The 21,952-nt window shown below is 55.8% G+C and overlaps 1 protein-coding gene across 2 annotated transcripts in view; it reads right to left on the reverse strand.

The window, feature by feature from the left end:
- CXXC5 (CXXC finger protein 5) overlaps window positions 1-19,857 on the reverse strand; it is a 33,610-nt gene extending 13,753 nt beyond the window's left edge. Inside the window, exon 1 of one of the 2 annotated variants that reach the window (XM_016166378.2) lies at window positions 19,288-19,857. The gene's annotated coding sequence lies outside the window, so the exon portion shown is untranslated. Of the gene's footprint in view, window positions 1-19,124; window positions 19,245-19,287 lie in introns of those variants that run through there. The other variant, XM_016166379.2, reaches the window with a different exon arrangement.
- Window positions 19,858-21,952: the final 2,095 nt, after the last annotated feature.

The following is a 21,952-nucleotide window of genomic DNA, read 5'->3' on the forward strand; positions in this document are numbered from 1 at the left end:
TGCCCTTAGAAAAGCGGCCAGCTCTGGGGCACAGGCCCCAGAACAGCAGAAACAGCCGCCATCACCTCGGGCCTGGAGCGAGCAGCGTGGAGAGGGGAGCCGGCCCTAATTAGTCGGCCTGGGACCCGGGCCGGCGGGCGCCGGGGCGGCAGATGCAGCAGCCAGAGCCATGCAGGCACGTCCGCGGCCAGCCGGGAGGCGGCAGGGAGCCGGGAGGCCCTGGCGCCCTGCGACGCGGTGGGACAGTCAGCCTGGGAAGGCCGGGGCCAAGGAGATTCCTCATCAGGCAGGCCTACCTCCCCTCATTCCTCGGTGCCACCAGGCGCAGCAATTAGAGGCTTTCAAAGTTTGTCCTTAATTGGTTTCATTTTTGCCTCATAAATGATTCATGGCCCTGGAGGTCTTAGAGGTGGAGGGAGTGGCAGAGGAAATTTGGGGAGGCTTTTGCATGGAGTCAGTCCCCCTACCTGAGATGGGAGAGTGAACACAGTCCTAGCACAGTAGATGACAGAGGCTGGGGAGGCCTTGGGCAGGTGGGATCCTCCAGCAAAAATAAAAACCCAGGCCCTCTCCACTGACTAATTAGAAACTGCAGCTTCCCCGTAGACCAGAGCTCTGACCAGGCCCAGCACCACTGCAGCTGCTGGGGCCCTGGGAGCATGAATAATAATGTGATGGTAACAAAATAACAGTATTAATAGTAATTATAATGATGGTAAACACTTAGGAGTTCTTATTAAGTTCCAGGCGTGCCTTATTTCTTTTAACTATCTTCCCACCAAGTCAGAGAGCAGTACCAGGATTCCCATTTTAAAGGTAAGGAAACTGAGGCTGGGAGAGATTAAGGCCTGCCCTCTGATGCCAGTACTCCACTCCCCAAGCTCACAGGAGCACGGAACATTGTCTGCCAGGTGGATCAGGAGCTTCAGGCCCCAAAGAAGTCGGGGAAGGTCCTCAAGTCTGCAGAAAACTGCTGAGGGCACCAGCAGCCCCATACCCACCTGGACCAGGTTAGCTCTGCCCCTCAACAGGCTGTGACCTTGGCTGAGCAATATCCTCACAGGACCTTAATTAGGCCATCTGTAATAGGAAAATAGGAGCCTGGTCCAGCGCTAACTCTGTCTGGGCACAAGATATAAAGAGATGCCATGGACCCCACCCGCAGGGAGCTCCCCATCTAGGGGCTAGATGGACAGAAAGACACATATACAGGATTTAACAGACTGTGCAGAGAGCCCCAAGCACTCAGCCAATGGCTTAATGTACTGGGGGATGGTAACAGAGAGGGCTTCTTGGAGGAGGTGAAGTCAGAGGGAGCTTCTTCCCTCTGACCCCATACTCAACTGACACAGGATGCTCAGGGGGCAGGTGTGGCCCACTTAAATCCAAGACTGAGGGTCAGTCCTTGAAGAAACTACAGAACATCAGAGTGATGTGGGACACAAAGTACTCAGCTCAGCCTATCCATGATGGTTACTTTTTTATTCTGAACCACTATGGAAGGTAAGGCCTATACAATTAACTGCAGGGCCTACTTGGAGCCTGGAGACATCCTGGAGGTGAGAACACAGCACCAAACAAATCCGGGAGTGATTCTATCTATACGGACTGACTCCCCCTAGAGGTCCCAGGGCTCTGGGTTGCTAGCTGTTGGTTCTTGGGTGCCTCACAAATATCACCTCTTCTGGTGTTCTCCAGATTTTATCCCAATCACATGCAGCAGGTTCCTTTCCCCAAATCTGTTGGCCTTCTCAGGCTCTGGAGCTTGGTGCCCAGGCCAGACATTTCAAACAGTTAGACCTCCCTGAACCTCACCACAGTCCTCTGAGTATGTATGATCATTGTTGTTTCCCAGATGAGGAAAATGATGATCATGAGAAGCCCAGGGATCTGCTCAAGGCCACATAACCCAGGCCTAAACCTCTTGAAAGTCTATGTTCCTCACTTTAATGGCCTCCAGCGGGTCAGTATCTCTGACCTGTCCTAGGCCTGACCACCTCTTGTCCCAGCCTTGGTCCTTCCTCTGTCTGGATAAGACACTACTGAGCTCACACTCCTCCAGACACTAGAACTTAGGCTGTTGTGGTCAGGGGCCTGCAGGGGGCCCAGGAGTGGGATCCCTATGTGGGCTGGGGAGCCCTAGGGTACGGGGCCTCCTGCCTCAGCCCAGTTGGGTCATCCTGAGGACTGGGTGGGATGGTGGGGGAAGCCCCGACATGCATACATGGTACCGCAAATGTCTGGGGGGGAGGCAGAGGGAGGCAAAATGGTGCCGGGGTACCAGGGTGAAGAAAGTTGGCCATGTTCTCTGGTCACCTCCTTGTGGAACAGAGTCAACTTCAAGGCCCCTGTCACCTACACTTGGGAGCAGCTGCCTATGGGAGTGTACATCCCTTGGGAAGAAGCCTACGTTTTATACACTCCCTACTCCATCCTGATGGAGGATACAGCTGAGTGACTTGGGCAAGTCACATCCCTCTGTGCCTCAGTTGCTTCATCCGCACAACAGGCCAATAATGTCCCTCGAGCTCTTTGGAAAATCCTCTGCATATAGGTTTAGAGCTTTTCCTCGAGAAAAGGGATTTGGAAGAACTGGATGAAACATTCCGTGGTCTATGTTGGCTGGGAGCACTTGAGACACTGGGGTTGGTGTATAGTAGAAGCTTGACAATGGCTTGTTAAACATATAAACAAGTGGCTGAGTTCACAAGATGCCAAGTTCATCTCAGTAGATCCAGTTGATAAACTCTTTCCAGGTACCTACTCTGGGTCAGAACACCGCACTTTCCTCCTTACTGTTCACTGCTGCCTGTCCCAGGCCTGCCCAACCAGGTCACTGGGGTCCCTTCTCCCCAGCCTGCCCAGGAAGCTGCACGTCTCAGGCGGGTCAGCTCTGACGTCAGTAGGACCGGCTGGGCATGGAGCCCGCCACCTCCGGAACTGCCAATTAATTAACTTTTTTGAATTAATTTTCCAAGCAAAATTCTATAATTACATCTGTCTCTGTCAGTCCAAGCTGGGCAGGCAAGAGGACCCCAAAATAAGATGGAAAGTAGGGTAAGGGGACCAGGTCAGAAAGGCAGTGGTGGCTGGGTTTCACACCAGCAGGACGACTGCCCAGTGTCCTTATGGATACTGTCTGGGAGGAGACCGAGAAGCCCGAACCCCCTAGCCAGGAATCGGGGACTCAGGGAGACCCATGTCTGCCCAGCTCCTCCTGCTGCCCCCATCCCTGACCCTATACCCCTTAACCACAGTGGGTCTTGGCAGGGCCCAGGAGCAGTACAGGCATTGAGAGGCTGTGGCTGCAGCGTTCTAATTTCCCAAAGGGGCTGAGATTAATTAGCTCGCACACAGTCGCAGAGAGAGAGAGGAGAGTGGGAACAGGGGAGGGCAGCGTCAGGCGAGAAGCTGGCTGGTGCTCCCCCTTGCCTGCCCGCCCAGCAGGCAGTCAGGCGGCCTTGACAGCCTGGGTGCTCTGAAGGTCAGTGGCCAAGCCAGCTGAGCCAGCAGACTGGCACTGTCTCCTTCCCAGAATCCCTGAAACCAAGGCTGGGGGACTTTAGCAAGGACAGCCTAGGAAAGGGGTATACTGTCGCCACCATCACTTGAGTCTGTGCCAGGTGATCGGTCCACACCATCCCAAAGAGGTAGGCACTACAGTCTACCCATTTCACAGATGAGGACACTGAGGTTCAGAACTGAGTGAGGCAGTGACTGGTCAAAGTCATCCAAGTTGTGGATGGTGGAGGTGAGATTAAAATACAGGTTGGCCCAACTCTAGAACCCACCCTGCTTCCCCTGGATCCCATGCCAGTGAGAGCCGCAAGACCCTAGGGGACCTGAGGACATCAGTTGAAGGGCATGTAGGTGTGTGTGTCTGTGACTTATCCCTGCCTCAGAGAACAAGCATGGCAGACTCAATCATTTCTCAGATGTAGAAACTGAGACCAGAAAAGGGAAGTGACTTGTTGTTACATAGCACAGAGAGTTTGCCCTTCCATTTGAGATTAGCGCCAACTTTCAGCAACATAAACCCAACTCAGTGACCTTTAGTGAACCCTGACCCAGAGCCACACTGTGCCTCGTGCTCTCTTTGGCTAACCAGCATACAAATTGGGGGTGGGGGTGATTATGGCTGTTCCTGTGTACAGAAAGGACGGTACCTCCAGCTCAAGGGCATTCTCTCAATGACTCCTTGCAGAAAGGGGAAAGAAGCCCCCAGGAAGGTGAGAGGTTGGGGGGTGGGGTGGAGGATGGGAGTAGTGTGTAGCCATGACCAGGCTCCTAGGTGGTTTTCACAATTGAGATTCCCAGAACCCGTCTGTAAGTAGAGCCGTAAGGGGCAGCAATCTGCTCCCTGGGGCATCCTTATCCCCCTATCCCACTCCAAGTAAGCTACTTCCCATGCAGAAGCGAAGGCCAACAGGGCTAGGGCTCACCCTCCCTAGGCCTAAGGGGTCAGCAGTCCCAAGGCCCTTGCATCCAAACTTGGGGAGTACCCTCAGTTGTAGAGATCCCTAAGAGAGTCAGGGGGCTGGGCATAGGTGGGGAAGGGGCTGGCTTAACTAGGAACATTACTTATTGTATGTGATAATGGGGGAATGGGTAGAAGCCCCCAGAAGTACAGGCGCAGGGGTCCACATGGGCTTTGGAGTTAGGGTTTCTCGCCCACTCTGCAGGCTCCAGCCTAGGTGACCTCAGACAAGTTACTTTACCTTGCAAAGTCCATTCCCTAGTCTGTGAAATGCACACGATGATAGCCCCACCCCCATCAGGGTCCCAGAGAGGACATTTGTGAAGTTCTCAGTACAGGGCCAGCATGCAGTAGCATTCAATAAATGATATCTGTGTTATTTATACTGTCATCAGCCAGCCACAAAAGTGAGGGTCAAGGACAGCCCAAGCCAGGAGTATCAGAGAACCTAAGCTGTGGCCCCAGTTCTGCCACTGTTTGACTTTAAGTCTGAGCTAATCCCTTATGCCTCAGTTTCCCCAGCCCTAAAAAGAGAGTATTCCCTCCTCTACCCTCTTACCTGCAGGAACGTGGGGAGATGATCACACAGTATGGGTCTGAAGGCAGCACAAGGAGGGTAGCACTCAGCTGTCCAGGACTGCACTTCCCTTTCTGGCCTACAGGAAGAACCCACCTATTCTTCCTGACAATCTTTCCTCCTTCTTCCCTGCCTCCCACCCCTAGTCCTGCCTGTTTATGTCAGCACTTCTTCAGTCTCTCAACAGTCCTAACAGTTCTTCTACACAGATACGTGCCAAGCTCCTGACCACCCTCAAAGGCCCCAACTGCCACCTGGAAGTTCCTGTTTGAGGCTAACTTGTGGCCTTACTGTGTGTTGGGGGTTGGAGGACAAGGGAGGTCTTGGCTCTGTCTCTTCTCACACTGTGAAGTACCCAGGAATGTCCGGATACCCAAAAAGCCTGGGTTCCTCTGCCCTGGGTTGAACCTATTCCCATCCCTTCCCCCTCCCTATGGCTCCAAGGTTAGTCTCTTCACTCCCATACCTCACCATTCCCATCTGAGAAGAGCTCTAAAGAAGGCTAAATCCAAAACATTCTAATTAAAGAGTCCGTGTTGTGGGGTACCACTCCCAGGAAAATGCCAGCTTTGGCTGAACAGACAGGTCGTGGGGAGGGCTCACCTGGAGATCCAGGTGTGACATGGTGAGAATCATACCCACCATCTACTTCAGATCGTACAGATTTGAGATAGAAATAAAGCTCATACCAATTTTATAGGTGGCAAAAGGGAGGTCAGAGAGGTTGGCAGATAGATCCGTGATTACATAGCACCCAGTTACCAAGTCAGGTTTGGAGCCTAGACCTGTCTAACTCCAGAGTCCATGGCTCAAGAAATATCTAGTCATCTTGACTGGCTGCTGTTGTTTTCTTCAGGATGCTAAGGCCTCTCTTCCCTCCTGGACTACTGTCCGGGCCTTTATGGAAGAGATATGTGCCCAAGTCCTTACAGCCACCTGGGCCTTGGCCTTTGTTGGGCTGTCTCAATCCTGCGGGCCCAGGATGATCTGTAGCTGGGCCTTAGGTGACTGTGTCCAAAGCCCTTTATGACCATGAAACCACTCCCCCATAAGACTGAATTCTCTCATCTGAAAAATGGTATATTTTTCAGGATATGAAAATTGGATATGCCCCCAGTTCTGCTGAGTCCAGAGAAGGTAAGCTCCAGCCCCAATGGGCAGCAGAAGCTTAGAGACATCCCTTCAACCCAGCAACTCAGCCCCTTTTTGTACACAGGCCAGCTCTGTGCCCATTCTGCAGGCCAGTAAGGACCAGAGGGAGATAATGAGGGGCTTGGGAACCAAGGGGCAGAGGAAACTGGGTGCCAGGGTGAGCAGGGAGGGAGGGCAGACAGACTCCTGGGGTACAACCCACTAAATCAAGGGAGTCTCATTCTTCCCCCAATCTCTGGCACTCCCAATCTCCCAAGGATCCCCCCCTAAATGGGGGAACAGCTGGCCACTTGGCATTCCTGGAAAAATCGATTTTCCATGGCTTTCCTTCTCCAGGTTTTCCTTTTCCTAGGTCCTCTGCATCCCTCGCCATCTACCCCCAACCCACTCTACCCAGAACAGAGTGCCCCATCCTGGAGGGCAGGTTGCTTTAACAGTTCTATGCCTGATATTTGCACCTCCTCCCCAGAGAAGTCCAGCTAGCCCGGAAGATGGGAGAGAATTTTTCCTTCTAATACCCAGAACTCAGCTGTCTCTACACGTCCGAGGGTCAAGCCTCCTTTGTATGAGCCTGAACAGGGGGCATTTGGGTGAGAGGAGTGCCAAGCGGTTTGTGTGTGCGCATGCGTACCACGCTCTGTTGTGTCAGTGCTCCTGACCCAACTCTATGGCACCATCTGGGTGTGAGCTGTGGCCCGAGGACGACTGCCTGAGCCTGTGAAAGGCTGCGGCAGACACACAACTGCTCTATGAAGCAGCGTGTGGGGTCCTCCCAGGGGCACGGCACACCAATGTGTGACTGTGTGTGTCCAACTGCCAATACACGTGAGTGTGTGTACGTACCAGATGCTTAACGGTGAGTGTGCTTCTGGAAAGTTCACAGTGTAGGTGACGGAAGCTGCACTGTGCATATCAGTTGCGTGTGCAGGTTGTATGGAACTGTGTGTGCTGAGTGACTGTGTCTGTCCCAAGTATGTGCCTCCGGGTGTGCCACGTGGGGAGTGCGTGAGTGTGCTCTGCCTGCCAGGCTGCAGGGCCTCGTGGGGCTGCTGGGGATGGGGTGACTCACGTCTCCTGAGCTCATCCTGACGCCTGCCCGCCCAGCTCACCCTGCTCTGCTGGGCTCATGGCCGCCAGCGCAAGAAGGAGGGAGGGGGGAGGCACGGGCAGACGCGGCGGGGAGGCTGGCTTGATAAATAACCTGCTGCTTCCCCAGGCCTCAGAAAAGGGGAGGCTGCATCATGGGGAGAAGTGAGGAAGGCAGCCCTGGCCCCCCAGGCTCTGGCTGCCCTGGCCCCCACAGCCCAGGCTGCAGCTCCGGTTCCTGTTTCATCGAAACCTGAGCTGGGAAAAGCCTATCGGGTCATCTTGCCTGTCCCGCCGGCCGCCAGGCCCAGGCAAGCTGCCCCTCAGGGGACAGGCCCGCAGCCTGGCCTCCCAGCCAGTGGGTGGCTGGGTGGGGGGAGGATATTTCTGTCCAGACTAAATGCAGCTCCAGGCCTGTCTGCACCCCCCCACGCCAGCAACAGCTGCTCCCAGGGGCCCTCTGTCTCCGCAGGACTGACTAAATATAGCCCCCCACCCCAGCAGACCCCCAATATTCACCATTCCCCATTGGCTCCACACACCATGAGGGTAGGGAGAAGGCCAGGGAGTCCACTGTGTGACCTTGGGCCAGTGTTTCCCCTCTCTGGGCTCTCAGCTATGTGACACCAAGCATTACTCAGCTCTAGGCCCTAACCTGCCTAACAGGCACTACTGGAAAGCAGACCACAAAGGGGACTAAATTGGGGTCTTTGTCCAGGAAGATATAGGCAGAGGTCCCCTCCCCCAAAGTGACTTCAATCGGCTTCAGTAAAATAATAACCGGGCGAGCCCCTCCCCAGCAGCTCAAGTACCTTTAGGCTTATAAACACGGCCCCCTCCACCTTGCCTATTCCTTGTCCAGGCTGGGCAATACCAGGCTCCTCCAATCTGCCCCAGCCGGACCCTGGCCAGGAAACAAGTTGTGCCAGGCTGGGGAGGGGGGGCATAGGAGCATGACAGCTGCTATTTCCTGGAGGCCACAGTCGGGCACAACCCGGATTCCTGCCTGGCTCCACACTCTACCAGACAGCCTCTCCAGGCTCCAGCCCTCAATAGGGCGCTCCCTTCCCCAGTGTCAGCACCATCATCAAATCCCGGCCAGGGTCACAGTCCCACTCCCCTCACTGTACTGGTACAGTCAGGAAGAAGGGGCTGGATGTACCTTCTGGACTGGGAACTGTGGTCTCTGCAGGGTTCAACAGGCGGGGGGGGCAGCCCCAGCTCCCCAGCTTCCCACCTCCCGCCTGCCCACCCGGCTGCTTCCCCCAGCCCCACACGCACCAAATTCCCCACATGCCTGTCTGTCTCTGACAGCTCTCGCAAATACTTGGCTGAGCGGGCACCCGCTGTTCTGAGCCCGCTGTGCCTCCTCCCCTGCCTTCCCCGGGGGGCTCTGCTGGCGCAGCCAGAGATGGGAGGGGGCCAGAGCCAAGAAGCTTGATGGGCAGTGGGGGGAGCAAAGGCAAGAGGGACCAGTCTCAATTCCGAAGCACCACTCCGGCCCCCAGGCCTGGGGGATTGAGGGATCTGGGAGGCCACTGTGAGCCAGCCCTAGCTGGGAGGCAGCTGCCGACGCCCCCGCTGCCCCCGGAACCTCCCAGGAGGACCTTCCGGAGGCCTCCTACTCGCCTCAGCCGATGAAACAGCATCTGCCACCCCCGCGGCAGCAACACGGACAGGGTGGGGGGGGCACCACAAGGCCCCTGGGGAGGGCTTTGAAATCTGGACTATGGCCCAGCCCCCCCCTGGCAGCCCCAGCCCCCGACCACAGGCCTCGGAGCATGGGGAGCAGGGGGTGTGTTTCAGCCCTCCCACGATGTCAGGGGCACACCTGCCCAGCTGCCAGGCCTGGGATGTCTCCACTTGGCCTGGCTGGGGGGCCTTGTCTGCCCCCAGCTACACTCCTTCCTGCTTGCCTTGCCTCCCTCCCAGGAGACCAGTGGAGGAAACACTTCCTGAGAAAGGCTGGGATTTTCCGCTGGACAATGCCTGACTGGCCAGCTCCTTATCTCCCCCACCTCATTTCTTCTCTGTCACCCCTTTGGCCAAATCACACTCTCACCCTATGTTTGCAGGCAAAAAGCCCCCCTCCCCAACCCACCTGCCATGTGCCTCAATGTCCCCAATATCCATAGTACCCAGCACATATCCAGGCACAAAGCAGACCTTGAATGAATGACCTCATAGAATAACACCCTCCATTTTACAGATGGGTATACTGAGGTCAGGAGAGAGCCTAGAGAGCTAGGCCTCTCATCCACTGCTCTCTCTTCTTGAAGGAGACTCTGACTGCAGGTCCCTTCTCTATGCATTTCCCCCCACCACAGTTTTTGCCCCAGGAACCAATTCAGCCCTTCTAGTTTACTGAAGACATTAGGGGGACTCCAAGTAGGACTTCTCAGTGCTTTAGGTCCAAATGTCCAGCTGGCTATGCCGGACTACTCTCCCAAGGCTCAATAGTGTTCTTGAAAAGAATCCCAACTGTATTGTCTTTGTGATGCTAGACTGTGGGGTATGGCCTCCTCTCCCCATTGCACAGATGGGGCTGCTGAGGCTCCCAGGGGAGGGGGGAGCTGCAGGCAGCCATGAATCAGAGAGGGAGCTGGGAAGCCGCCCGGCCCTGCCGGCTGTCGCTGAAAGCAACAGCCTGCATTTCCTCCTCACACTGGTGTCTTGGGAAGCGTGGGCATCGGGCAGGCGGGCATTGCTGAGAGGACCCCTCCTGTGCCTGCAGGCCAGTTGCACCCCCTTGCTGCCTCACTGAGCCCACAGAGCCCACTCCCCGAGCTGGCTAGAACTGGGTTTCTGTCTCAGGTTCATACTCATGTCACCTGAGGGCACCACAGGGAAGCCCCTTCCCTCAGATCCTCAACGTCCCTGGGCATCAAACAAGATTCAAACATGACCATTCGAGCTTCCCTCCAGCAGTAAAACCCATGGTTCTGTGATTCTACAATTCTAACAGGAAAGGGATCCTGACTGAGAATCCCTCTGTTCCAAGCATTCTATGATTCTAGACTCCTGTGACTAAAAATTCTAGGCCACCAAGATCTGACAATCCAGGAAGGGGCCAAGCCTCCTGCTATGGGTCCCGCTAATCAATTTCCCGTCTAGCTTTAGGTGAAGCAAGGGGCTGGGTCTCTCCCATCAGGGTCAACAGGAACTGGACATGAGGTTGGGGGTGGAGGATGGCTGTGGGCCTGGGGTAAGAGCTGGTCTAGTCTTGGAGGACAGGCCTGCTCCTCAGAGCACACACAATCACTGATGTCAGGAAGCCCAGCCTTTGCTAGAGCAAGAGTGAGTGGCGAGAGGTTGGTGAGCCTGCACCCCCATCCTGCAGATCAGAGGGAGGACAGGCGTCAGGTCAGGGCCGGTCTCTCTGCTTCTCAGGTTCCAAGCCAAGCTCCACGCTTCATCTTCCTGTCTTTACCACCCACTGCTTCCTCCTTCCCACAAGTTCCCTCACCTCTCAGGCTCCCAGGCCGGCCCAGGCCTAGGCTAGCTGGCAGGCAGCCAGCCAGGGCAAAGGCCCCCAAGCCCATTTAATAGATGGAAAACCTGAGGTCCAGGGAGAAGATGTGACCTCCCTTGTGGGCTCAATCCCAATAGCTTACTCATCTCCAGCCAACATATCTCAGCTCTGTCCCCTACACATCACTTCTCAGGATCCAATTCAGAGCCAGTGCATTTCTACATACCAGCCTGATCATAAGCCAGCCCCTCATCCCAGTGTCCCTTGAAAGCGCTCATTCCCACAGCTAATCATCTGGTCATTCATTCATTCATTCTATCATTTACCCAACTAGTCAGTCAGCCCATCTCCCCACCACATGCCAGGACCCTTGACAAAGGTATGGAGGCCTCAAGAAGGAAAAAGAATAAAACCTGCATTCAGAAAACATTTAGGGAGTCCCTGCCGTGTGCCAGGTACAGGAAAAACCAGATGCAGACCAACCCCGGCTGTCCTCACGGTGTTGTTCACAGCCAGGCAAGGACTCTGCCAAGACCCAATCCCACTTGTCAATGGCAAGTCCCAGGGAAAGTCACAAACTCTCCAGCCTCAGTTTCCTCAACTGTAAATGGGATGCTAATAGCACCCAACTCACTGGGCTACTGTGAGAAATAAAAAGAAGTGAAGGCTAGAAACACAGAGCTAGTTACCTATCACCATTACCATTATTATGACTTTTATTATTATTATTATTTTGTTGTTGTTGTTGTTGTAAGAATTGGAGAACAATCAATTATAGAGCAGCAGCCAGAGCTCTTCTGATACTTAACTGGTGCCAGGTACTATAGTGGGAAGGAATTACTACCACATCCCATTGCAAGGCTGGCAAGGAACAGGCTCAAAGGATCCCATAAACAGCTGATGAATGAGGGAGTCAATGACAGGAGGCATGGCTCTGCCTTCAAGAAAGGTGTAATCCAGCATGTTTTCATGCACGTTGCATGTATTTTCACACACACACATTTCGGTGTGTACAGGTATCCATGCATGGGACCTGGGAGGTTCAGCAGAGGGCAAGTTATGTGGGACTCCTACAGCAGTAAAAGAAACACAGCTGTTCATGCCAGGTGAGGCCCCCAACCCCACCGGACCCCACCCCTGCCAGTGATCACAGCAGAGTTGAAGGGATGTGACAAGAGCAAGGACTAGGCCCAGTGGGGAGAGGCCCAGAAAAGATGCTTTACATAGTTCTGGCCACCAGATTACAGGCCTAAGCTAGGCCCCTGGGTTGGGGGGATAAGGTTCACCAGGTGCCGCCCCACACAAATCAAGCCCTAGAGCCCACATACGCCTGTACTGGCACCGCACTAAAGTGTTCATGCTTGCGGACCAGGCAAGTTTGAGGTCAGAAGAGGTCATGGGGAAGGGAGGAAATAGGGGGCCCAAGGGCCACGTGGGGTCTATTAGACAGGGGAGGGTGGGTACTGGGTTCCCCCAGGGCCACCAGGCAGGCCTGGCTCTGCCTTGCTGGGGCAGGCAGCTGGAGGGGAGTAAATATAGCGCGGGGCGTCCCGGCCACATTCCTGGGAGGCCAGCAGGGCCCGCCTGCCCGCTGCTCTAGGCAGAGTGCAGCAGCTAGGGCCCAGAACTGCCACTGCCCTCTTCCCAAACAAACAGAAAAATAAATAAAACCAGCTCTCACAGCCAGCACAGCTGGGGGGAGGGGGCAGGAAGGGGTGGACCCAGGAGGGGGGGCAGGCAGACCAGTTGCCGCGGTTTCTGTTCTGCTGGGAAGGAGGCGGCCAACAAAAGAGGAAAATGGAGGAAAAGGGCAAAGAGATGATCAGAGATGTAAGAGAAGGGGAGAGAATGGGTATGAGAGATGGAGAGTGTGACAAGTAGAGGTGTCAGAGAGGCAGGTCAGGAGGAACAGGAAAGATGTCAGGGCCAGTTGGAGGAAGGCAGAGGCAGCCTCGGGTCAGTAATTCAGCAATTCAGCGGCAGGCAGACAAAGGGGGCCTGTAGACTGGGGCAGGGGGCTGGCTCCAAGGGCCATGAAATATTAAAGAGCCTAGGCCAATGACTGACAGAGGTCATAGAAATGAGGAGACCAGCCAGGGAGATATGGGGACCCTGACCCCCTCTCTGCCTGTCCCTCTCCACCACCTCCAGCGGAGCCAGTCTCCCCAGCTTTCCTCCCGCTGTGGCTCCTTTCTGTCTTTCCACCCACAGAGAGGACAGACAGGGTGGGAGGGGCCGTGGGGATTAGTGATGGCAGGGGACCTTTGCGGTTCCTTCTTCCCTCTGGCTGATCTGTGCGCAGCCAGCCTTCCAAAGCTGCCAGCCACCTTAGCGAGAGGGCCAGGAGGCCTGTCAGCACAGCCGCTGCCACGGTGCTGCCTGGGGAAGGAGGGGGTAGACTTCCAGCTTCTTTATGGAAAAAATCAGCCAAGCCACCACTTTCCACAGAGACCAGCGGGGAGGGAAGGCCATGCCTCAAAGCTCAGCTGAGCCAGCGGAGTAAAAGAGCGAGCAAGCCAGCAGGTCATCCCTTACCCCTCCCCCACTCCACCTAGGCCCCATTACCAGCCTCATAACCTTGGTCAGTCCCCTCTTCTCTGAGCCTGTGTCTTCACCAGCCCCACCCTACTCAGGCTTGGTGTGAGGAAAGGAGGCAAGTAATTCGCTTCAAACCTGCTGGGGCAGGCTGAGGCTAAGCACCTGCATGCGGACTACCCTTCTATGTCTCTGTGAGGTCAGGCCTATCATCAGTCCCATTTTACAGATGGGGAAGAGAAACTCAGAGAGGCAGAGTGATACACCCAGGTCACAGATCTGATGATTAGCAGAATGGAGACAGAAACACTAAGTGTAAGCCACGTGTTTTCTTCCTTTTTACTGGGGGATATGAGGTCCTCATCACCCTAAAAGCCAACTTTAATTGAATGCTGACTGGGTTAACCACCGGTGTTACGTATTACACAACCATCCCTGTGTCCATCTGTAAACGGCCTTATGGGGCAGGCACTTACTTGTATTACCCCATTTCAGGGATAAGGAATCTGAGGATCACAGTACCCACCCTCCCCTGTCCAACAGACCCCATGTGGCCCTTGGGCCCCCTATTTCCTCCAATTCATCCAAAGGTCACACATCCAGCTAGACAGTGACATGGCCAGGATTTGGAGCCAGGTCCGACTTCAGAGCCAGTGCTTACACACTTGTCTGGGTGAGGTCAAGGGAGGGGGTTAGGAAGGCCTAGTAGAGGGAAGATCAGTGGTCCCGTTGGCTCTGAGAACTGACACCATGAAAAGGTCAAAAACAAGGTCACAACCACTGTACCAGGGTATAGCCAACAACTGCTGTGGGAGCAGGAGATGGGCAAAGCCCGTAGGGGCCGGAGGTGAGGGTACCACCTAGAGTACTGGCCAGAGTAACCTGGTCTACCCAGAGTCTGTGTACCAGATAACACAAGCTGCTCTCCCCCAGCATTGGGATACTGAGGCTAGTCAAAAACGGACCAGCAAAGCCCTGTTCTGTTGGCCCCCAGGGTTCTAACCTTCACCACAGGGTCAGTGTGCCAGAAACTAATCTCACCCCCCCACAAGAGTCCCTAGTGCTGGTGGAAGAGGGGCAGGATTTCCCCACTCCCTTCCAGGCCCTTCAAGCCCAGAGGGAGGCCAGCATCAGAGGCAGGAAATGAAGAAGAATTTGCGATCTAATTGAGCTGGCGGGGGATTAGGCCACAGAATGCAATTACAGGGGCTGGAGCTGGGCCAGGGGCACTGACACCCCTAGATGTGGCCTGGCCCAGGTGACTGTGCCTAGCCAGTCTCTGGTCAAAGACACCCTACTGGGAGGATGGGGAAGGATGGGCAGACAAGGATTGAGGCCAGAAGGTTCTTTAGCACACAGAAGACTGCAGGGTTTCAGTTCTATGTAACACTCAGAAATTTTCCTGAGAATTCTACCCCAGGAAACAGCCCTATGAACTCTCCCATGGGGAGCAGCAGATAAGAACATACACCATCACTGCCTCTGCTCATGTATGTACACACATGTTCATGTTCCCAGGAAAGCCCCACATATCCATTTTCACTTGCATGGGAACAGACTCCTAAACAGCAGACACAGAGCTCTCTGGTCCTTTGCTGCCATTGCCTCCACCAAAGGCGGGAGGGGGGGGGGAACGACTCAAAACAAAACAAAAAAAATACACCCATGACCTTAAAATCCTTTTATTCCCGTAATCACAGGCTGCCATCGCCGTGGATACGCGCTGTCACCCCGGCCCCAGCCTGTCTCCCTCCACGGCTTCCAAAACTCCCAGCAGGCAGGCAGACGGGGAGGCTGCCCAGTTACTGACAGGGAGGGCAGCGGAGTGGAAGGACCGGGTGGGAGAGGTTCGATACTACACATGCTCACACTCAGGGTCTCAGAGAGGAAGAGACTCAAAAAGACAGACTGCCAGACAGAAATGCAGAAAGGGAAAGGAACACAGACACTGGCCACCAAATACAGACACAGACCACTGCCCACACAGCTCAGATATGCCCACTCCCAGGTTCACACACATTTTCCCAATTCAGATACACCACTCAGAGAGTGCCAGACATTTACAAAACAGACATACACAGATCACAAACACACTCTACAAAATCCCAAGCATATACAACTCAGAATATACATATTCCCAGATTCCCAGGGGCAAATCCAATTTCAGAGTCACACATGTGTACATATACAGTGCAGCCACACAACTACTAGATCCACAGATACAAGTGCTTAGACTCCCATACCCCAAGACAGACAGACATACATTTAACACAGATTCACAGATATACATGTCTTGAGTCATAAGCACATACTGCCCAGATTCCCACATCCCAGGCCAACAGACTAGACCCACACAGTCTTCTCTAGCAGATGACACTGCCTTTGGCTTTAGGAGGCAGTCAGAATGGTTACCAATTCCTGGGTATTTGAGGGGGGCAGTTCTTTCTCATTGCCTGCAGCCTGGGAGGTGGGCTCAGTGTTGGGGGGAATAAGGAGGGAAGTAAGAGGAAACAACAAAAAAAAAAACGTGAGTGGGATATTCTTGTTGGGCAGTAGCGCGTGAGTAACTGGGGAGGGTTTTTGTGGTCTGGTGAGTTTCAGCTATGAGTGAGAGTTTAACTATTAATACACTTAATCGAGGACACTACACATACACACACAGAGGCCAGAGGCTAGAATGGGACCAGGTAATGAGGATAAGAGAAGGAGAGCGTCTGAAAAAAAACTGGAAAAACCCCAATCAAGGCCCCACAAGGCTGGCGGAAAGGGCGGAGCTCGCACCCTGGACCTGCCTCCAGAGCAGGCTCAGTCAGTGTTTCATTTCTCTACCCCCAGAAGGGTAGGGTTTGACACACAGTAGGTGCTCAATAAAAACATATTGGGCTTAAAGTGAGTTATAGATAAAGAACAGGCAATAATAACTAATAACAATAATCAAGTCCCGCCCTTTCCTTGGCCAATTAAGGCGTGTCTAGAGCGCCTTGCTTGGAGAGTTCTGACTTCATGGTTACCCCTTCGAACACGAGCTCTACGAAAGCAGGCCTGGGTCCTACTCATTAGTTTCCCCCCATTCCTCCACCCTATCCTGCACCCTAGAAAGTCAGCTGACCTCAGCCCAACCCACACCTCTTCCTCCCAAAGAGAACCTTCATGCCCATTCCACCCTCCCATAAGTAACTAGGCAGGGTCCTAAAGAAGATGGGGTATTGAACTCCAAGAGACTTGATTCTCTATCCAGATGCAACCCTACCCATCCCACCCCCACACTCCTCTGAGCCTCAGTTTCACACTTGCCAAATGGGTAGGAGGCAGGCAAAAAAGCTGGAAAGAGGCAGCGAGAGTTGGGGTTCACAGTGGGAGCCCACAGCACATAGGCCTGTGTTGGCCTGAGCTGTGAATGCAGAATCCTACCCTCCCCTCCCCTTCCCCCACCCAGCCCAGCCCAGCCCAGCCGGGTGGACATTCCAGGCCTCACGTGACATAGACGAGGCCGCTGGCCCACGGGTAAGTCAACAGGCTCTGTCTGGGGAGAGATAGGAGGCCCTGGCCAGGGTCACCTGCTGAGCAGAGAAAACACCCGGGCCCAAATACACACACATAAATAAGGCGCCAATGGACAGCCACCCAGCCAAGGGTCTATCTTCTGCAGAGGAACCTCTGCCCCCACCTTCGAAAGGGCGGTGGCATGAGGAAGGGAGGTGCAAGGCTGGTTAGGGGCCTCCATGAGAGAGCTTTGGCTCCTGGAGGATGTGGGGGGGGGGGGCAGGGGGAGGACTTTTACAAAGATCTCCAAGGCTAACTGAGAACTCAAAGACCAACCTCCCTCAGCTGTTCCCACCCCTTCCCAGGACAAAAATCACCCCCTCTCTCCTCCCCAAGGAGAGAGAACAATTTCCGTTCTGGGATGGGGGTGACAGCTGCAGAGCGGGCCACTACTCCCCCCTCCACAGCTCTTGGTTTGAGTCTCAACCAGGGAAACTGCTTAAATCAACACTACGCAGTAGTAGGTAACACCGGCCTCAGTCTCTCCGCATTGCTCTCAAAACGGGGTTTGAGAGGAGGCTTCGGGTCCTAGTTACTGGGATCCCCGTGGAGTCTGGAACTCAGGGTATGGGGCCTTTCAGGAGAGGGATAGGGGCAAGCTGAGGCTAGTACGCACCCCCCTAAGAACGTCTAATTTAAATGCTCCCAGTTGCACCGACGGACACCCCCCGCCCCCGCAGGTCAGGGCAGCTGAGGTGGCGCCGGGCGTTCAAATAGCGCTCCAAACAAGTCCGCAGCGACCGCGCGCACGCAGCCCCCGCCAGGCGGCCCCAGCGGAAAACTTGAAAGGGACTCTGTTTGCCGGCCGCCCTGGGGCGGCTCGGGCGGGGGCGAGGGCCGAACCATCACACATGCCCCCCTCCTCGGCGCTTCCTGCGCAAACGCGGGGGGGAGGGGGCTGGGCTGGCCACAAAACCTAGGGCTTCGAACAGCGCCCGTAGCGCGGGGAAAAGGCGGAGGTCAAGAGGCTGGTTCGCAGGACACCCCACCCCCGGCACCCCCCAATCTGAAGACGCGACTCTCAGACCACCCAGGGTCCAGAAGGCAAAGTAGAGAGTGGCTGTCAACCCCACAGACCCCCGTCACAGGAGACAAGAGGAGGGTGCAGGATTTCCGAATGAGTCTCTACTGAACGCCCCCCCCCCCAAATCTGCCGGTGCCTCCTTCCAGCCCATGGCACCAGCCCAACTCTGCGCACCTCTTCCGATTCCTGAAGGGAAAAAACCAAAATGCGATCTTGCTCCCTCATTGGAAGCTTAGCTCTTCTGACAGGTCCCAGAGGAGGCCCCCCATTTAAAAACTGGGGTCACTCACTTTCTGTCGATCCTACAAATAAACAAAGCCAGGCGCACCACGCCGGAAAGCAGCCCATTCCGGGAGAGGACAACTTCCCCCAGCAAGAAAATTAACACATTCTTCTCGCGGCGGTTCGGCCCCTCACTCTGGGGAACCCAAGGGGAGGGGGGCTCGGAGCCGAACTTCATGGGTAAATGTGGGACCAGAGCCGGGAGGCGGGCGCCTGGGACACCCGCCTCCCATAGCTCTGCAGCTAGAGGAACACCCCCATTCTCCCTCCCAGGCTTTGCACACCGCTTAACCACGCGGGGCTCGGGAGATAGTCTGAAAGACCCCCCAAGGCTGGGGCGGAAAGGGGGGAGAGGCCGCGGGGCTCGTGGGGGGGGAGGGCGTGATACTTTGATGGAAAAAAAAAGGTCAAACTTGATCAGCCCGCCAGGCACCCTGCGGGCAGCGGGGGCGAGGAGCTAGAGGGAAAAATGTAAAAGTGGCCGCCACCCCCTCCAAGTGGAGGGGGAGACTCAACCACGCGTGGTCCAGGGCACTTAGTGCAGTTACCGTCGCCCCCAAACACAGGGCTGAGAAGGGGTCTGATGGGGGTAGTGCGCGCCGGGGACCTCCAATCAGCCGCCCCCGCAGGCGGAGCGCCCGCCCAACACCGAGAGGCGAGGACCCAGGCTCCCGCCACCCCAGCGCCCTCCAGCTCGAGTACTTGGGGAGCGGACGGTACCCCGCAAGGAGAGCCCCAGCCCCAATCTACGGCGCCCAACCCGCAGTCCCCGACCCTAAAACCTCTCTTTTTGTCTGAACTCAGTGATCTGCGACCGAGCCGACTGCAGCTTGGGAAGGCTTGGGTACAGCAGCGGCCACTGAGCGATCACCGGCGCTAGGGCTCCCAGCCTCCGGGGCTCCGGGGCTCAGGCTGCGGGCGTCCCCCGCTCCTCCCAAACACGGACCCCTCCTTTCCCGTCCCTGGCTCTCCGCACCTGAACTTCGGGGGAGCCCGCGCCGCCAAACTTTCAGCCGACTTGCAGCGAACTCCGGCCCCGGCCGCGCACCGGGCCCCGGGGGAGGAGAGGGAGGTAGGCGGGGAAGGGGAGGGGGCCGGCCTCCGGGGGGGTCGGGGGAGGGCCATGGCCCGACACCTACCGGCTCTCTGAGTCGTCCAAGCCGCCACCGCCGCCGCCGCCGCGAGGCCGAGGGGGAGGGGCGGGGCGGGGAGCTGCGCTCCGCTCTGGGCACCGCCGCCGCCGTGCGCTCCGCTCCAGCCGCGCCGCCCGCCGTGCCCGGGTCCGGAGCCGGAGTCACGCCGCCGCGGCTGGCCCGAGGCGGGGAGGGGGGGGAGCCTGCAGCACCTGCCCCTCCTCCCCCTCCCCGCGGCCCAAATTAAAAAACAACAAAAAGCAACTAATCACCCCCGAGCGGAGCGCAGCGCGGCGGGCGGAGGGCGCAGCGTGAGGCGCCCGGACTCAGCAGGCGGCGCGCATGGCTGGGCGCGGGCTGGGCAGGGCTGGGACGCGGGGCCCGGCTTCAGGGGGCAAGGTTCGGCTGCTCTTCTCGCTGGGCTCGGACGCCTGCTCTCGCCGCCGCCGCCGCCTCTGCTGCCGCCAGTGCCGCCGCCTCTACATCCCCGCTTAGGCTCCGCCGCCTCTGCCGCCGCCGCCGCCGCTGCGCGCCCGCCCGGGCAGGAGCTCTGAACGCTGCCCGGGGGCTGCCGGCAAAACCCGGACCGGACTCGCCGCTCCCTCCTCCTCCCCCCCCCTTCCACCTCGACATCCCTCCCTCCTCCCTCCGCCTTCCTCCCAGCGCAGCTCTGGCCACTTGGACGCCGCAGGCTCTGAGGCCGGAGCTGCAGCCACTGCGCCTCGAGCTCTCCGCGCTCTGACGAGGTCGGCCTAGACTCAGCTCCCCAGTGCGCTCCGTCTTCACCTCTTTTTCCGCAACTTTACGAAAAATAAGAAGACCTTCTCCGTTTTGTGAGGGATGCATGGGCTTGGACACCCACCTTACGTTGAAATCCACCGTCCCTCTGACCCCTCTCTTCAGCGGGCCGCGAAGCTACGAGGACCAGTAGGAGGGGTTTGGCTGCGCCGCTCAGCTCAGGTGTTCGTAGGGCCCTGATCTCCTAGAGGAGGGCTCTTGGAGTTAGATGCAGGTTTAAAGCGCTTTCTGGACTCGGTGGGCTCTGGTTCTCCAGGAGAAAAGAGGCGGAGATTCCTGTCCCCATTTCACAGATGAGAAAACTGATCCGAGAAAGGGCATTTTGCGTCCCACGCTAGGGCCAGTCCAAGCCCTGAGTCCTGGGGCTAAAGCACAAACATTGTGGTGCTCTGGGACCGTGACCTACGAACTTCGAAACTGAAGCAGTGCTCAGTAGACACTGGTTGAAAGAGAAAACTAAAGCCCGTAGGTACAGATTTGGGCTCACATATGCTCGCCCTTAGTGCCCCCTCCATCTTCCCAGCTTGAGCTAATGCAATGCCAGCGAATGTCCTTTCCTCTCCATCTCAGGGACCTATAGAGTAAGCTCTGGGCTTTTATAATATCAAAGTGGAAAGTTCCCTCAATTCTGCGGAATTCGTGGCAATAGGGGTATGTTTCCTCCTACAGGCAAAGAAAACAGCCCCCAGACCTGAGACCCCCAAGTGGGAGGAGCCAGCGTTGGGAAAGTCTGCCTAGAATTAAACATTGAAGCCCTAGATGTGTTGGGGCCCAGATAACAGGGAGTTAACTGTGGGACCAGGGTGCCTTCAGCCACAGGCATGGCAGTGGGAGAAGGGAAACCAGCTTCCTCTTCACTGTTTCCTCTCTTCTGTGTGGCCTGCCTGTCTCTGAGGCAGGCCAGGGCCCAGAGGCTGGGGTCTCTGGTTAGCAGCTGCTGCTGCCCACCCTCCAAAATTCTAAATCTGTCCTTGGGACCTTGACCCGGCCAACGGTAGGGGAATGAGGGAGGTGTTAAAGGGCAGAGGTCATCTGGAATGTGTCGCCTTTCTATCCCTCCTGATCTCCCAGACCACGGGGAGTGACCCCTCCCCACCCATTATGGACATCCCCTTCCTTCCACAAATGCTAAGAAGTGTCCTTCCTTAACTATGTGCAAGGAATGGCTCCCTAGAGGTGTTTAGCTTTTCCTCTCCTCTCCTCACTTCTCTAGCACTCTTCCTCAAAGCCAACCCAAATGAACATACCATGTGAATGAAAGCAAGGTATTTGCTCTGGAACACAGTTTTAAGACAAGTGACCACCTCTAGGTTATCACGTCTTAACTGCTTAAAGACAGACATTCTAGATACCCTGAGTGTCAGGTACTATGTTGGCGCTGACCATACAAAGAAAAAGGAGGGAAGGTCCCAGGTCTAGATTCTCCAGCACCTCCAAACACTTAGTCCCACCTTCTACCTTTTCTGGGGAAACTGAAGCACAGACTGTGAGGGGGCATCTTTCCCCAGGAGTTAGCAGTGGGTCTCAGAGGACTAGAACCCAAGAGATGAAGCTTAATCCTGCAGGGCTCCCGAAGGCAAGGGTCAGTGAGGAATCACACCTGAAAGAAGCTTCATGCTAGCATCCACAGGGGAAGGGAGGGTGGGTAGTAGCTCCACTTTAGAGACTTACTATTAATTATCCTTTTTTTTTTTTTTTTTTTTTTTTTGAGACCTTTGCCTCTCTCATATCAGATGAGCAAAGCCAAGGAGTTACGGGCTGCAATGGAGATGAGCCAGGTGACTTTCTCAGGGAAGGGGTGTTGGTGTACCTGGCCCAGTTTAACAGATAGATCTAGGAGTCTTCCCCTGCTCCTTGAAATTAAGAACTGGAA

This window comes from Rousettus aegyptiacus, unplaced genomic scaffold, assembly GCF_014176215.1.
Source record: "Rousettus aegyptiacus isolate mRouAeg1 unplaced genomic scaffold, mRouAeg1.p scaffold_m13_p_7, whole genome shotgun sequence".
Taxonomy (NCBI): domain Eukaryota; kingdom Metazoa; phylum Chordata; class Mammalia; order Chiroptera; family Pteropodidae; genus Rousettus; species Rousettus aegyptiacus.